Raw genomic sequence first — 16,529 nt, 5'->3', positions numbered from 1 at the left:
TTAATAGCAGCCAAGACAAGAGTCGCTCCTATCAAACGACAGACCATACCACGACTTGAATTGTTAGGCGCAACTACCTTAGCAAGATTAGTCGATTCGATTGTGAAAGCGTTGACTTCAATAAAATGTATCACTGATATTATCTTATGGACGGATTCATTTACCACATTGTGTTGGATTCGAAATCATAAACTGTGGAAGTCTTATGTACAGAACCGCGTAAACGAAATCAGAAAGTTAACTAGTAGTTATAAATGGAGACATTGCCCTGGGGTAATAAACTCAGCCGACTTGCCTTCTCGTGGGTGTTCCGGAAGTGAACTTGTGCAATCTGGAATCTGGTGGAATGGTCCGCAGTTTCTCCAAGATACTGAAGAAAATTGGCCCGAAGATCTTCAACCTGCAAAATTGGATGAGGACCATTGCTACACAGAGATAATACAAAATCCTCTTCCAATAACACATTCCTTGACGTTAACATCGCTTCCTGACCGTAATTGCATCCACTTGGAGAAGATTATTGACCAAGATAGATACGGTACGAAGAACAAACTACTTCGTGTCACAGCACAGATTTTAAGGTTTATCAAGAAATCAAGAAAGCAACTATGCTCTGTTACGTCTGAGTTGAATGCTAATGAGCTACTCGAAGCTGAGAGATTATGGATCCGAAATATTCAGTCAGCCGCGTTTTCTGACGAGTTACAATGTATTCGAACCGGTCGTAAAAATGTACGAGTTCAACAACTTGGTTTGTTTCTCGATAATGATCAGATTATTCGGTGTGAAGGACGAATTGCCCACTCTACGTTACCTGATAGTGCAAAACAGCCCATTTTGTTGCCCCCTAAGCATACCTTTTCGAAATTAATTATACGCGACTGTCACAATATAGTACACCACGAAGGAATTAGAGAAACTCTGAATTGCGTTCGAGGAAAATACTGGATCTTGCGTGGTCGAGAGTGCGTCAAGGGTGTTGTGCGTGGATGTATCAAATGCAAGAAATTCGAAGGTAAAGCTTTCCCAACAGCGAAGGAAGCATGTTTGCCATCAAGTCGAGTAAGCGAAGAGCCTCCCTTTTCAAACACCGGTATTGACTTTGCAGGCCCCTTATACGCTACTAACAATCAAGGAATGGATAAGGTATATATCTGTTTGTTCACTTGTGCTTCCACTCGAGCGGTTCATCTTGAACTTGTTTGTTATTTGTCTGTGCTATCGTTTCTGCAAGCTTTCCGAAGGTTTGTCTCACGAAGAGGTTTGCCGTCTAGACTAATATCAGACAATGCCAAGACCTTCAAAAGTGCCTCAAGGGAAGTTGCTAATATACTGAGATCAACTGACATACAACGCGAACTGGCTTCCAAGGGTGTCAATTGGGAATTTATCATTGAAAAGGCACCTTGGCAAGGAGGATTCTACGAACGAATGATACAAAGTACAAAGAGATGTTTAAAGAAAACTCTCGGTCGATCCTCAATGGATTTTGAAGCGCTTAGAACCATTTTGGTAGAAATTGAGGCTACCATTAACAATCGTCCACTTACATATATCTATGATGACCAAGAAGGAATTTCTTACCCTCTGACTCCATCTCAATTAATTTACGGACGGCAAATTACTCTTACGGCTAGTGATCGACAATTTGAAATCATCAGTACGAATCGAACTCTAACCAGAAAGGCGAAATATCAGAAACGTTTGTTAGATCAATTTATTAATCGTTGGAGAACGGAATATCTTTTAAGCGTCAGAGAGACTTCACGCTTACTTCATGGAGCACAGAAGGAGAAGATAGCTGTCGGTGATGTTGTTGTGTTAAAAAATGATCTTTCCCCTCGAATTTTGTGGAAATTGGCAAGAGTTACCGAGCTCATAGTAAGTAAGGATGGTGTTGTTCGAGCAGCAAAGGTCTGTGTTGCGAGTACTACAAAGGGTCGATCGTCAGAACTACGTCGTCCAATACAACAACTGATACCACTTGAGTTGAATATGCCTCCAGCAAATATTGTGGTTCCCAAAACTACTAGTGGAATTGAGTCTAAAGACGAAAACTCTATGAAAACCCGACAACGAAGAACGGCAGCCGTGATTGGAGACCTATTGCGACAGTCAAATAGTAAAAACTCGTGGAAATAAATTGATCAATATGATCAACGTCGGGAGTGTGATGAACAGTTGTTTTTATTTTGTTTTGTTGTGACGTAGCGCGTGCATTTCACGTGATTGACACTTTGGGATTATCACAGAAGGGGGGAGTTGTTGTTGAAAATAAGAGATTCGAGATGTTGTTGTTGTTGAATTATGTAGTGTTTTTCTTTTGACGACTTCGTTGTAAAAAATAACGATCTTATCATGCAACGTGCATGACATATGTAAAGCTAAAAGGATGTTCACCATTGCAGATTATCTTACATACTTGTTTCAAATAAAGAAACCTTTTCTTTGCTAAGTGTAGCCAATTCAAAATAGTCTCGCATCTGGTGTAATTCCAAAGGAAAACTTAAAAAGTGCCAATGGAGAATCCATTTCATCCTCGTCAACGATTTGCATGGCTTTTGCAAGGGTTGTCACATGAATGCAATGATATGACGAATAGCTGCAACATTTTAACTCGGGCTGGGGCGGCATTACTTTTGAATACACTAAAGTACAAACCCCCCATGGACTATTCACTGGTTTTACAGCAATCCACTGAACCTCCTGCACACTGCACTAAACAAGTCCTAAAATATGTAAAATCATTTATCTTTAAGGTTGTATTATGTGTGTGTGTATGTGTGTGTGTATGTATGTGTGTATGTATGTGTGTGTGTATGTATGTGTGTGTATGTATGTGTGTGTATGTATGTGTGTATATGTATGTGTGTGTGTATGTATGTGTGTATGTATGTGTGTGTATGTGTATGCAGATTAATAATTATGATTAATTATGACTTCACAAAATCCTTAGAAAGTGCTTAATATATATATATCAGGCACGTAAAGCAAATGGTGAATATGACTTTACTATTTTTGTCATACATTTAGTTTATACTACTTAATGTATGTACTGTAAGTATGTGGCTATGTATGTATGTGAGTATGAATGTGTATACCTCAATAGTCATAAATAAATTCAATTTGCCCTGTTGGTTATCACCCTAATAGCTTTATAGAAGCTCCTGAACTTAGGCACAGGATGTATGGTAACAAATTGTGGGGTATTAGAAGGTTGAGAAACAATACGTGTATTTGTACAAAAAAGTTATTTTCACATAACAAAATATACTTCTTCAGGTTGCATCTCATGGTAGGAATGATCACTGAAAACAGACTGCATCATGGATGTGGATTCTGCATTCATAAAAGAAATTCCATGAGATAAATATATTGTGTAAATAATCATTCACAAGTTTTAACAATATTTTTGCTTGTAAAGCTGTGCGGGTTAACATCCACATGTAATAAGAACAATGTCGAACAAGGGTCTTGTAAAAACACAGAAGGATGACTTCACAAGGGTTTGAAATGTACAATAAACTGATATTTAAGGATGAAGACATTTTCTCCCATACCACATGAAGAACTTTACATTGAAAAAATAAGCCAAATACAAATTTGAGACATTCACTACATGCAATGTCAGATTAATATGTAACAAGTTTTCACATCTTTGACAAGGGTCTTGAAACAAATAATATGTAAGTGTAAGTCAAAATTTGGTGAAGCTGTTCAGACACCTTATATCCTGAAAGAGTAACACACAACACTTACTTTTTTCAATAAAATCTTTGGCTTCAATACCAAACTTTCTATCATACACAACCAGATATTTTTTCCATTGCTAATATGTGTATGCAACTCGGATATGGTATATCTGACAAGTACAAAAATGTTGTTTGGCCTGTTTTAATCATTTCATTGCAGTAACATCTATTTTACATACCTTTTTGAGGATCTAATTGTATATTATTAGGTAGGGCATCAACAAATTGCTTTCTATTTGCATCACATGAGCAGCACAATATCCAACCATAGCCATCAAGCAATAGGTGGGGATATCGATGTACAAATACAAATGAATTATGCTGAAGAAAAAAATTCATGCAGATTATAGCACCAAAAAAAAAGCGTATTGAGTAATATCATTTAGTTGGGTATATACCCAACATTGAAATTATGGAAATAAAATTTGACATCACCATAATTGTTCTTTTGTTTGCATTATAATCATGAACAACAAAGGATTGCTGACATGATACATTTGATGCAAAGTCAAACTGTAACAATAGCCCAGTATAGTGGCCAGTGGGTGACAAATGACTCTGAAAGAGCAAGTACACAGTAATTATTAATGTTCACTGTTTCAAAAATATCTATTGTAATATATTTTTATGTTTGTTGAGCACATTTCTACCAGATGTTAATAAAGTTTTGCTAGACAGTGTTTCATGCATAAGCAATCAACAAGCATATTGTCAATTTATAACACATTAAAAACATGACTAGTGGTAAACAGTATAAAGTATAACTGTATATGTGAGAACTACTTGACTATGTTGACATGGTTGTTTGGGTTCCTCTGTAATAATAGAGATAGATTGCTTGGTAAAGATATCTTCAGAGTCCTACAAATAAAGACCATTATTTAATTTAAAATGTGTACAGACTTTTAATAAGTGTTTAAATAATGCATGCCTTCTTTAAATTACTTCAAAATTTTTTAGTTATTTCTAGTGAAAGCAGTCCTACATATAACCACTTCCAATGACTTTTCATGAGAAACAATATCAATATGTACATTAAAACTTGTGTTTTGGTGGTTAACTCTTGGTGCTTGTCATAATTTTCAGCAATATCTTCACTTTGTTCATTCTACATATAAATTAAAAAAAACCCATAAACATAGCGTATTTTTATATCTACATAGTTTTACAATATATGTAAACTTACCAAATCCCCAAATTCATTTTCTTGTTCAAAAAATTGAGATTCATATGACACACTGCTATTCTATTAACATATATGACATTGTGATTAAAGGATGTAGAGAATCCAGACTTGAAATTGGAAAATGTGCTCCGAATAAGTGTTTTTCCTTACACCACATTGTGGGCATAAATAAATTTGTACACATACTTTTGTTAATATAACTGTGGTAATAAAAATAAATTAATATGAAATTGTGCAACCAGAAACAATAAAAAGAACACTTTAAAAATTCCTACCGCATCATCTTTTTGTGTGTTTCCTTTCCTCTCCATTGTATTGTGACGGAAATGGTTTTATTCACTCTTACATCTTCTGCCTTTATAATTAGTCGATCTGTATTTCTAAACTAATATTTACAAATGCCCCAAGAGAATCTTTTTATTTTATTGGCTCTCTTCTACAAATACAATACCATGTCCGACTATTTGATTGCACGAATTTTGTAATTTGATCACGTTTTTTTGACACGTGTGTTTACGATGGGAAAGATGGATTGCTTAAATGTACCTAGTTGTTTAGACTACTTGAATTGAATCCATAGTTATCCTGTAATGTATACTCTTGTGAAACACCAATGAGCATACGTAGTGTGTCTTCTATAACCTCTATTCTTGTTCTCCACTTCATCATCTATCCATATTTGTTCTTTTTTAGTTCTCAGCTCAACACAACCCTTGTCTGAAGTTCCTAAAACCTTCATCTACCCAAGAAAGATCTCTGGTGGTAACATGTTAGGTATGGCTAGTGGTTGGTCATCGTCATTGAGCCTTGTGACACCAGTTCAGTATACGTTAATTGTCCTGAAGACGTTGAGGAGGTTGCTAGTAAAGCGTCACCTAAACCAGAAGTTAGTTTTCATGGTATGCTAACGGATTACGCAAACGTTGTTTGAAAGAAGTTCACATCAAATGGTTATGGTCTCGTTCCATCGTCTTCTGAGAAGGTTTCATGTTCATCCTGTATCTTTCACCAAAGTTACAAATATTGAGTTTTATGCTTTTGAAATTGTCGTTTTATGACTATTATTTTAGAGCATAGATATTGAAGAATCTTGTGGTAGTACAGGTATTTTCAACATTTTTGTTGAAAAATTCTCTAGTTTCAATTCTTCGAAATTTCTCATCTTAATTTTCATCTTTACTTTAGAATCCTTTCGATACGAGAAATCGTCGGGATTTGAGGTACTTTATACGATATATTGAATTTAAGTTTTATAGCGTTAATAACTCTCATCTGTCCATCGTAACTTTGCTATGATTCTATGGATAAATTATGTTTTGTATATAACAGATTATTGATGATCCTACTTCACCTGAAGGTGTTCAGCAAGAACGACGTATGAAGTTACTGTCGTTAATTAACAATATAGCCCTTGATAAAGGGTTGGATGGTCAAAATTATAAATGTCATGGTTGTTCCAGACCAATTGGAATGAGTATGATCAATGAATTCTCGACTTGTTATTTGCTAATAACTCAAATATATTTTATTTTCAAATTTCTTAGCTTAATAAATGTTATCTTTGTAGAAACTATTATAACAAAGTACATAATCCCTTTTTTCCGTGAAGCCCATGGATGCGTTCGTTCATGATGAAAGAGTCATATTGTATAATGAGGCTCTCGTTCATCACGAGAGAGTTATGAGAAAGTTACGTTGTAAAAGGTAATAAATAAAAAACGTATAAACATGCTTAGAATTTTTTTAAGTTATAGTTCAAAAAGGCAGAAGTTGTTTGAACCTTTGAAATATCCTTGGACGTTCTAGTTTTTTTATGAGAAGAATTCTTGTAAAGAAAAAGATAAATTTTGAAAACCAAAGAATCCTGTTTTTGGTCCATGCCTCCCGATACCCCGAGATAGTTGAGCACTAGAGCGTCGCATGTTAACTAAGGGAACCACATAATCCTTGTTTGTTTTCCATGAAACATATGTATGGTTTGCTCGTAATACATGAGAAACAGTAAATGGGAGAGTTAAATCAGAAAGATATAAACCGATAAAATTGGTATAAAACATGTTTAAGGTTGTCTTTATTTATAAGTGTCAGAAAAAGACAGGGTCATAAGAAGTTAATTGAAACATTGCTTGGTTTGTTTTATGAGAAGAAAACAAAAAGATAAAATTCGAAAGCAAAAAACCCCGTTTTCGGTCCATGCTTCCCGATACCTTCTTAAGCGCAAGGCACTAGAACGCCGCATGTTAACGTTTCGGTAGGATATTTCGGCCCCTCCACGCTATCCTACTTGGGAGATGCCAATAGCAAGCTTCCGCCCATCAGACCCTGAGATCACCTGCGATAGGCTTTGCTCAGGTACGCAGGAGAGTGCGGTCGCCACCGAAGTGTGGGCCCCTAAGGCACTGCATACTATATCGCACCCAGCTTCCACTGCTAGTTGATATCTACTATATGAAGTTTTAGCTTTATATATATATACCAAAATTTAAAGGCGTACGAAAGTTGTGGGATGATTGTTATCGTTACTGCGCATGCCCAGATGATTTCTTTGATAATTTGCGACTAAGTGAGTTAATTGACACAAATGTAGTGCAAGTACATATAGTTGGTCGTTGTCATGACTATGAACAATTACTGAGTGGACTGCGCATGCTCGAGCTTATGCGCAGACGATTTCTCTATTAAATTGTTACTAAGCATGATATTTACTTCAAAATTGGTGCTAGTAGATGCAGTTGGTCGTCGCCATGACCATGAACTTGGGTAGCTGGTCAAGTTGACTGCGCATGCTCAATGAGACTGCGCATGCGCAGATGATTTGTCTTAAAACGTGTGACTGAGCGAGCTAATTACTCCAAAATCGGTACTAGTACATCCAGTTGGTCGTTACCATGAGCTTGGAGAGTTTGTGGAGTTGACAACGCATGCTCAGATTCTCAATTAATTTGTGACAGAGCGAGCTCTGAAATTGGTGCTTGTAGATGCGCTGAGCAAGTTTTCCATCATATATTTTGGCATGCTCTTTGTCTACTTAAGCTTGTTTTGACAAATGCATGTGAAACTCGTCAACACTTTGTTACGGCACTCGTAATATCCGTGACAACGTTAAAATGTTTTTATTTTTCTCTACAACTTTATACTTGCATATTGCATGTCATATCCAAGCTTTCCTTTGATTTGACGGGAAATGGTTTTTATTCACTCTTACATCTTCTGCCTTTATAATTAGTCGATCTGTATTTCTAAACTAATATTTACAAATGCCCCAAGAGAATCTTTTTATTTTATTGGCTCTCTTCTACAAATACAATACCATGTCCGACTATTTGATTGCACGAATTTTGTAATTTGATCACGTTTTTGACACGTGTGTTTACGATGGGAAAGATGGATTGCTTAAATGTACCTAGTTGTTTAGACTACTTGGATCCATAGTTATCCTGTAATGTATACTCTTGTGAAACACCAATGAGCATACGTAGTGTGTCTTCTATAACCTCTATTCTTGTTCTCCACTTCATCATCTATCCATATTTGTTCTTTTAGTTCTCAGCTCAACACAACCCTTGTCTGAAGTTCCTAAAACCTTCATCTACCCAAGAAAGATCTCTGGTGGTAACATGTTAGGTATGGCTAGTGGTTGGTCATCGTCATTGAGCCTTGTGACACCAGTTCAGTATACGTTAATTGTCCTGAAGACGTTGAGGAGGTTGCTAGTAAAGCGTCGCCTAAACCAGAAGTTAGTTTTCATGGTATGCTAACGGATTACGCAAACGTTGTTTGAAAGAAGTTCACATCAAATGGTTATGGTCTCGTTCCATCGTCTTCTGAGAAGGTTTCATGTTCATCCTGTATCTTTCACCAATGTTACAAATATTAGTTTTTATGCTTTTGAAATTGTCGTTTTATGACTATTATTTTAGAGCATAGACATTGAAGAATCTTGTGGTAGTACAGGTATTTTCAACATTTTTGTTGAAAAATTCTCTAGTTTCAATTCTTCGAAATTTCTCATCTTAATTTTCATCTTTACTTTAGAATCCTTTCGATACGAGAAATCGTCGGGATTTGAGGTACTTTATACGATATATTGAATTTAAGTTTTATAGCGTTAATAACTCTCATCTGTCCATCGTAACTTTGCTATGATTCTATGGATAAATTATGTTTTTGTATATAACAGATTATTGATGATCCTACTTCACCTGAAGGTGTTCAGCAAGAACGACGTATGAAGTTACTGTCGTTAATTAACAATATAGCCCTTGATAAAGGGTTGGATGGTCAAAATTATAAATGTCATGGTTGTTCCAGACCAATTGGAATGAGTATGATCAATGAATTCTCGACTTGTTATTTGCTAATAACTCAAATATATTTTTATTTTCAAATTTCTTAGCTTAATAAATGTTATCTTTGTAGAAACTATTATAACAAAGTACATAATCCCTTTTTTCCGTGAAGCCCATGGATGCGTTCGTTCATGATGAAAGAGTCATATTGTATAATGAGGCTCTCGTTCATCACGAGAGAGTTATGAGAAAGTTACGTTGTAAAAGGTAATAAATAAAAAACGTATAAACATGCTTAGAATTTTTTTAAGTTATAGTTCAAAAAGGCAGAAGTTGTTTGAACCTTTGAAATATCCTTGGACGTTCTAGTTTTTTTATGAGAAGAATTCTTGTAAAGAAAAAGATAAATTTTGAAAACCAAAGAATCCCGTTTTCGGTCCATGCCTCCCGATACCCCGAGATAGTTGAGCACTAGAGCGTCGCATGTTAACTAAGGAACCACATAATCCTTGTTTGTTTTCCATGAAACATATGTATGGTTTGCTCGTAATACATGAGAAACAGTAAATGGGAGAGTTAAATCAGAAAGATATAAACCGATAAAATTGGTATAAAACATGTTTAAGGTTGTCTTTATTTATAAGTTTCAGAAAAAGACAGGGTCATAAGAAGTTAATTGAAACATTGCTTGGTTTGTTTTATGAGAAGAAAACAAAAAGATAAAATTCGAAAGCAAAAAACCCCGTTTTCGGTCCATGCTTCCCGATACCTTCTTAAGCGCAAGGCACTAGAACGCCGCATGTTAACGTTTCGGTAGGATATTTCGGCCCCTCCACGCTATCCTACTTGGGAGATGCCAATAGCAAGCTTCCGCCCATCAGACCCTGAGATCACCTGCGATAGGCTTTGCTCAGGTACGCAGGGAGAGTGCGGTCGCCACCGAAGTGTGGGCCCTAAGGCACTGCATACTATATCGCACCCAGCTTCCACTGCTAGTTGATATCTACTATATGAAGTTTTAGCTTTATATATATATACCAAAATTTAAAGGCGTACGAAAGTTGTGGGATGATTGTTATCGTTACTGCGCATGCCCAGATGATTTCTTTGATAATTTGCGACTAAGTGAGTTAATTGACACAAATGTAGTGCAAGTACATATAGTTGGTCGTTGTCATGACTATGAACAATTACTCGAGTGGACTGCGCATGCTCGAGCTTATGCGCAGACGATTTCTCTATTAAATTGTTACTAAGCATGATATTTACTTCAAAATTGGTGCTAGTAGATGCAGTTGGTCGTCGCCATGACCATGAACTTGGGTAGCTGGTCAAGTTGACTGCGCATGCTCAATGAGACTGCGCATGCGCAGATGATTTGTCTTAAAACGTGTGACTGAGCGAGCTAATTACTCCAAAATCGGTACTAGTACATCCAGTTGGTCGTTACCATGAGCTTGGAGAGTTTGTGGAGTTGACAACGCATGCTCAGATTCTCAATTAATTTGTGACAGAGCGAGCTCTGAAATTGGTGCTTGTAGATGCGCTGAGCAAGTTTTCCATCATATATTTTTGGCATGCTCTTTGTCTACTTAAGCTTGTTTTGACAAATGCATGTGAAACTCGTCAACACTTTGTTACGGCACTCGAAATATCCGTGACAACCTTAAAATGTTTTTATTTTTCTCTACAACTTTATACTTGCATATTGCATGTCATATCAAGCTTTCCTTTGATTTGACGGGAAATGGTTTTTATTCACTCTTACATCTTCTGCCTTTATAATTAGTCGATCTGTATTTCTAAACTAATATTTACAAATGCCCCAAGAGAATCTTTTTATTTTATTGGCTCTCTTCTACAAATACAATACCATGTCCGACTATTTGATTGCACGAATTTTGTAATTTGATCACGTTTTTGACACTGTGTTTACGATGGGAAAGATGGATTGCTTAAATGTACCTAGTTGTTTAGACTACTTGGATCCATAGTTATCCTGTAATGTATACTCTTGTGAAACACCAATGAGCATACGTAGTGTGTCTTCTATAACCTCTATTCTTGTTCTCCACTTCATCATCTATCCATATTTGTTCTTTTTTAGTTCTCAGCTCAACACAACCCTTGTCTGAAGTTCCTAAAACCTTCATCTACCCAAGAAAGATCTCTCGTGGTAACATGTTAGGTATGGCTAGTGGTTGGTCATCGTCATTGAGCCTTGTGACACCAGTTCAGTATACGTTAATTGTCCTGAAGACGTTGAGGAGGTTGCTAGTAAAGCGTCACCTAAACCAGAAGTTAGTTTTCATGGTATGCTAACGGATTACGCAAACGTTGTTTGAAAGAAGTTCACATCAAATGGTTATGGTCTTGTTCCATCGTCTTCTGAGAAGGTTTCATGTTCATCCTGTATCTTTCGCCAAAGTTACAAATATTTAGTTTTTTATGCTTTTTGAAATTGTCGTTTTTATGACTATTATTTTAGAGCATAGACATTGAAGAATCTTGTGGTAGTACAGGTATTTTCAACATTTTTTTGTTGAAAAATTCTCTAGTTTCAGTTCTTCGAAATTTCTCATCTTAATTTTCATCTTTACTTTAGAATCCTTTCGATACGAGAAATCGTCGGATTTGAGGTACTTTATACGATATATTGAATTTAAGTTTTATAGCGTTAATAACTCTCATCTGTCCATCGTAACTTTGCTATGATTCTATGGATAAATTATGTTTTGTATATAACAGATTATTGATGATCCTACTTCACCTGATGATCCTCACGCTCTTATTTCGCTATCTGGACTTTAACACAAGATCACGAATATGAGACGATAAAGACAAATTCCGGTTACAAATACAGGCGCTTCGTCAAACCGTGGTTCACTAATGCCTTTGAAATCGGTAAAGTCCTTTATTATTTTGCTTGTAAGCTTTCTTTACAACTGTAAGTTTTACTCTCCTAAGACTATAGGCACGACCACAACTGATAATCGCCAGGTTGGTATAGTTTCGAGAAGGACTGTTTTGTTGTTGTTGACTGACGTTTCGACAACCTTAGCGGTAGTCATCTTCAGAGTTTTGACTCTGAAGATGACTACCTAAGGCATCAGTGAAAACAACAGTCAAACTAACCTGGACGATCTACATTTACAAACATGTAACGATACTCTCGGGTTCAAACCATTTACTTTGATAATCCCCAGTTTATCTATGGTGAAACTTGTTATAATTCCCATGTATTTTCTTACTCTCTGGAGACTAAATTTTTATCCCTTTCTTCTTTCCTAGGCGAGGTTTTATTTCTGCTGTGGGGTGTTTGGCTTTGTATCCGTGTACGAAATGCTCCCTCGGCGTACAACGAGAGCAAGTACATCGCCTGGTGTATATATAACACTCTGTTTGTTAAGATCGTAGTTGGTCTTCTGAGGTAAGGCAAAATGTTTGCATCGGTGTTACTGTCATTTTTCATGAAAGGTTGAATTGTTGGAATGTTATTAAACAAAAAGAATGATAGCATATAATGCTATAACCAACAACTAAAAACAATAACGACCTTATCTAACAACATTTGAGAATTAACCTTCCACTCCTCTTTCTTGTAAACGAGACAAGTCTACTCAAAAGCAGAAGGGCATAAAGGCTCTCTGCCTTTGAGTAGACTTGTCTCGTTGGAAGAGGAGTGAAAGGTTAGTTCTCAAATGTTGTTAGAAGGTCGTTATTGTTTGTAGTTGTTTTATAGCATTAAAGGTTGAATTGTTTTGACAACATTCTCTTTTATTTAGAATTGTTCTAGATAACTTTCACAATCCTGATGTGGCGTATGTCGTAAACAGTTTGTCAACGCATGTCATTGCCACCGTTATGTTGGTTTTGCTCTTTGCTTTCAAGGTAATGGTTGTACTGTTAACTTAGTATTAATTACTGCCGATGAAAGAGGATCTTAAAACCTCTCAAAAGCAGAAATTTGTAATCTAGAGAGCTTCGGGTTTTTGTCAATACGTCTATCTACTGGACCTTTTCTTCGTTGAGTTTTGGCTTTCCATCAATGAACGAGTAAGCGTTTTACGATTGATTATGAAGTGTGTTATGATGCGATTGGCAATGAGCCCGAAAAGAAAATAGAACAAAAGCTTTTTAATAGAACGGCCAAGCCCAACTTGAAGAGCTCTCGAAGATAAACACGTCAGATTATCCTCGATGCCTTATATTTTCTTCATTAAATTTTATTTTTCAAAACTTTAAATTGAATATTGTCGTTGAAACACCATATGGTGAACAAATTAGCGTAAACAAATGGCCAAATATGTCTTGGACGTTCGTTTCAAATATCAAAAGAGATTAGCCAAGGGTTACATTCTCTCATCGAAAGGAATCATGCAGCAGCGAAGATACTTATCTCTTTGTTATGCTTTAGGTCACGCGAAGTCGTTTTTCATTAAATTACGAAATGTTTTAGGATACATTACGACACATATTGACTAATGTGGAAGTATGAATGTTATAAAACTGCACGACGCGTTTTTTCAAAGGACATTTCATACGCTTTTTACATGTTAACTTTTACAAGGTAACTATCTCATAACTCTCTCCTGATGAACGAGAGCCTCCTTATACAATATAACTCTCATATCATGAACATAAGTATCCATGAGCTTCATGGAAAAAATGGATTATCTAATTCTTATAATAGATTTTACAAAGTTAGCATTTAATAAGCCAAGCCATTTGTATCGTTTAAATTATACCCTTATGTCATAAATTCATTGTGAATAATAACTTTCTTTTTACCTTATTTTCACGGTTCAATCTAGAAAGTAACTTTACATTTCGAGTGATTTTACGGTTAAACAGTTAACTTTTCGGATTCATATGACTTCTTTTGATCGCATAGAGACAGCCATCCAATTTATTACGTACATGCATGTGTACTTTGCACTTCATTGCAAGAAACAACCCTACCAACAAATATCCAAATCCGATTTTAGCAGCATCGTACCCCGAGAAAAGCCTATCGCAGGGGTCTGATGGGCAGAAGCTTGCTATTGACATCCCAAAGTAATAGGGATTTTGCCACCTTTCAATTAATAGGATATCGAAATGGACCGAAAACGGGATTTTTTGTTTTCAAAATTTTCTCTTCTCTTAAAGAGTAAACAAAATTACAAAATTAAAAATTCTTGCAAGCTTCCAACGGAAAAGACTCACAGCTTATAAGGCTTTGGGGCAATGCGTGGGCTACAACAGGAGAGGCATTCTTCATTAAAATTAAACTAACATTGAGAAGAGGCTTCCTCCCAAACAAATGCTAGCGACAAATCCACTTTACTGCTGAGGATATTTTGTTTCTTTTTCAATGTGCGCAGAAAAAAATCCAGTTAAGAGCAACTGTTGCATCAAATTTCTCGTTGTTAACCGCGAAAACGAAGAAGTCAGTACGTACGTAATGTAGCATAAAAACACCTACTGTAAAGTCGATACATGAACGTTCCAGCCCCATCCACGCATCTAGCATCAGGAATTGATTCCTCGACTTCGGGAAAGACGGCGAACTCGTTGTTAATCCGTCTTATCTAGGAAAAAAGAGTAGGTTTGGGTTAGTATTCACCATAGATTTGTAACTGTAGCCAACAAAATATAAAATTCTAAATCAAATTATTTAACATTGAATTGGAAAACCCTTTATATACGTTCTAGTAGATTAGTAATACTTGCAACATCGATTAAGTAACCAATTCTTTATTAATATGCCATAATTTGCCAACCCAAATTTTACTCCTGAAGCCAAACAGACACTTTATGCAACAGGTTTCAGACTTTGTTCAGAAGGTCCCAAAAGTTCAATGCAACAGTGTCCGTTGAGCAGTTCTTAATGGCTACAAATAACTAACTAATACTCACATCAAAGTCCCATCCGATAGATCCACTGTGAAAATATCTCAAATTTTCTTCATTTGGTCGTTTGTAAGCAATTACTTCATTTTCGTAGTCTAAACATCAATATGACAAACATATAAACACGTTTGATCATGCACTCGTTCCAGCCTCTATGACGGTAAAATCTCCATGAGAGATAGCAACACATATTTCCATCAAGACTGTCTGATCTTCGCTACAAATACATACAGCAATGATAAATTCGCAGCAGTGGCTGATTAATAATTACGGAGCATGTAGGCTAAGGCAAAATTACGAGGCCTGGTGATATTTAATCCCTCCACTAAGCTCAGTCTCTTGACAACGTTTGCGTTCTTTACGTTCCTTTGCCTTTGCATTTCCTAGCTTGCGTTTGTAACACATAGTGTGAACGATACAAAAGAAATTAATAGTTCAAAATAAACTTTAAAATTATCAAAACAGTCTGCAGAAATAGGAAATCCTCGTCAGTTCTTAGCCTCGCGCATTTAAACACTAGATGGTACGAAAGTCTTTTTCGTCGATATTCAATCGCACGTACGGTTTTCAACATCATAAATGGTCTAAAACGGCACTTTAGCAAGTTCCAAGCAGCAAAAGTAAAACTAACAATGTCTTGGTTTACTTTTCGTAATGAGTAATCCGCAACTGATTAACTTTAAATATCACATGTATAGTAGGTTATGTTCGACGTTTGTAAATATGTGCCTCGTTAGTTTATCGCCTGCATCGAGATTCCAACGTCATATTGTTTTGTATCGGCTTTTTCCAGGCGCCAAACCTCTGGCAAAGAAAACCACAGCAAAGAAAGGGATATTTTAGGCAAGTGTACCGTGAACCGTTATTTCTTGTGAATATTCGAGTTTAGCCTCAATACAATGACGTTAGTCAACTCAGTTAAATTTATCATATGACAAAGAATGCAGTTTGCATGAGTTGTTCTTGTGTAGAACAAAACTGATAAACGAAACTAAAGACCTTGCTGTTGGTATATTCAATAGGCCATCATAGAAACGCACAACGCTACACTACTTAAAGAATGGCGGTCAGCTAAAAATGTCCAATTCGATTCTACGTAGATCTGACAATTGCTAAAACGTTACTCATATCGGTAATCAGATTAGTTTACCAAACATTTCACTGGTATTGAAGACATACGTTGTAAACGTTCTCTGGTATTGAAGAAATACGTTGTAAACGTTCTCTGGTATTGAAGACATACGTTGTAAACGTTCTCTGGTATTGAAGAAATACGTTGTAAACGTTCTCTGGTATTGAAGAAATACGTTGTAAACGTTCTCTGGTATTGAAGAAATACGTTGTAAACGTTCTCTGGTATTGAAGAAATACGTTGTAAACGTTCTCTGGTATTGAAGAAATACGTTG

The 16,529-nt window shown here is 36.2% G+C and overlaps 2 protein-coding genes and 1 pseudogene across 2 annotated transcripts in view; 1 reads left to right on the top strand and 2 right to left on the bottom strand.

Annotated features, from left to right (window-relative positions):
- Positions 1-12,735, top strand: part of LOC124443262 (UDP-GalNAc:beta-1,3-N-acetylgalactosaminyltransferase 2-like) — a 39,254-nt gene extending 26,519 nt beyond the window's left edge. Inside the window, exon 6 of the mRNA XM_046993800.1 lies at positions 12,519-12,735. The gene's annotated coding sequence lies outside the window, so the exon portion shown is untranslated. The remainder of the gene's footprint in view (positions 1-12,518) is intronic.
- Positions 1-16,529, bottom strand: part of LOC124441630 — a 33,842-nt pseudogene that overhangs the window by 4,719 nt on the left and 12,594 nt on the right.
- Positions 1-16,529, bottom strand: part of LOC124443260 — a 33,066-nt gene that overhangs the window by 13,298 nt on the left and 3,239 nt on the right. The gene's annotated exons all lie outside the window — the stretch shown is intronic.

Source organism: Xenia sp. Carnegie-2017, unplaced genomic scaffold (genome assembly GCF_021976095.1).
Source record: "Xenia sp. Carnegie-2017 unplaced genomic scaffold, XeniaSp_v1 HiC_scaffold_20, whole genome shotgun sequence".
Classification (NCBI taxonomy): Eukaryota; Metazoa; Cnidaria; class Anthozoa; order Malacalcyonacea; family Xeniidae; genus Xenia; species Xenia sp. Carnegie-2017.
Note: the sequence above shows the minus strand (reverse complement) of the source record. Positions and strands in the feature narration are given on the sequence as shown.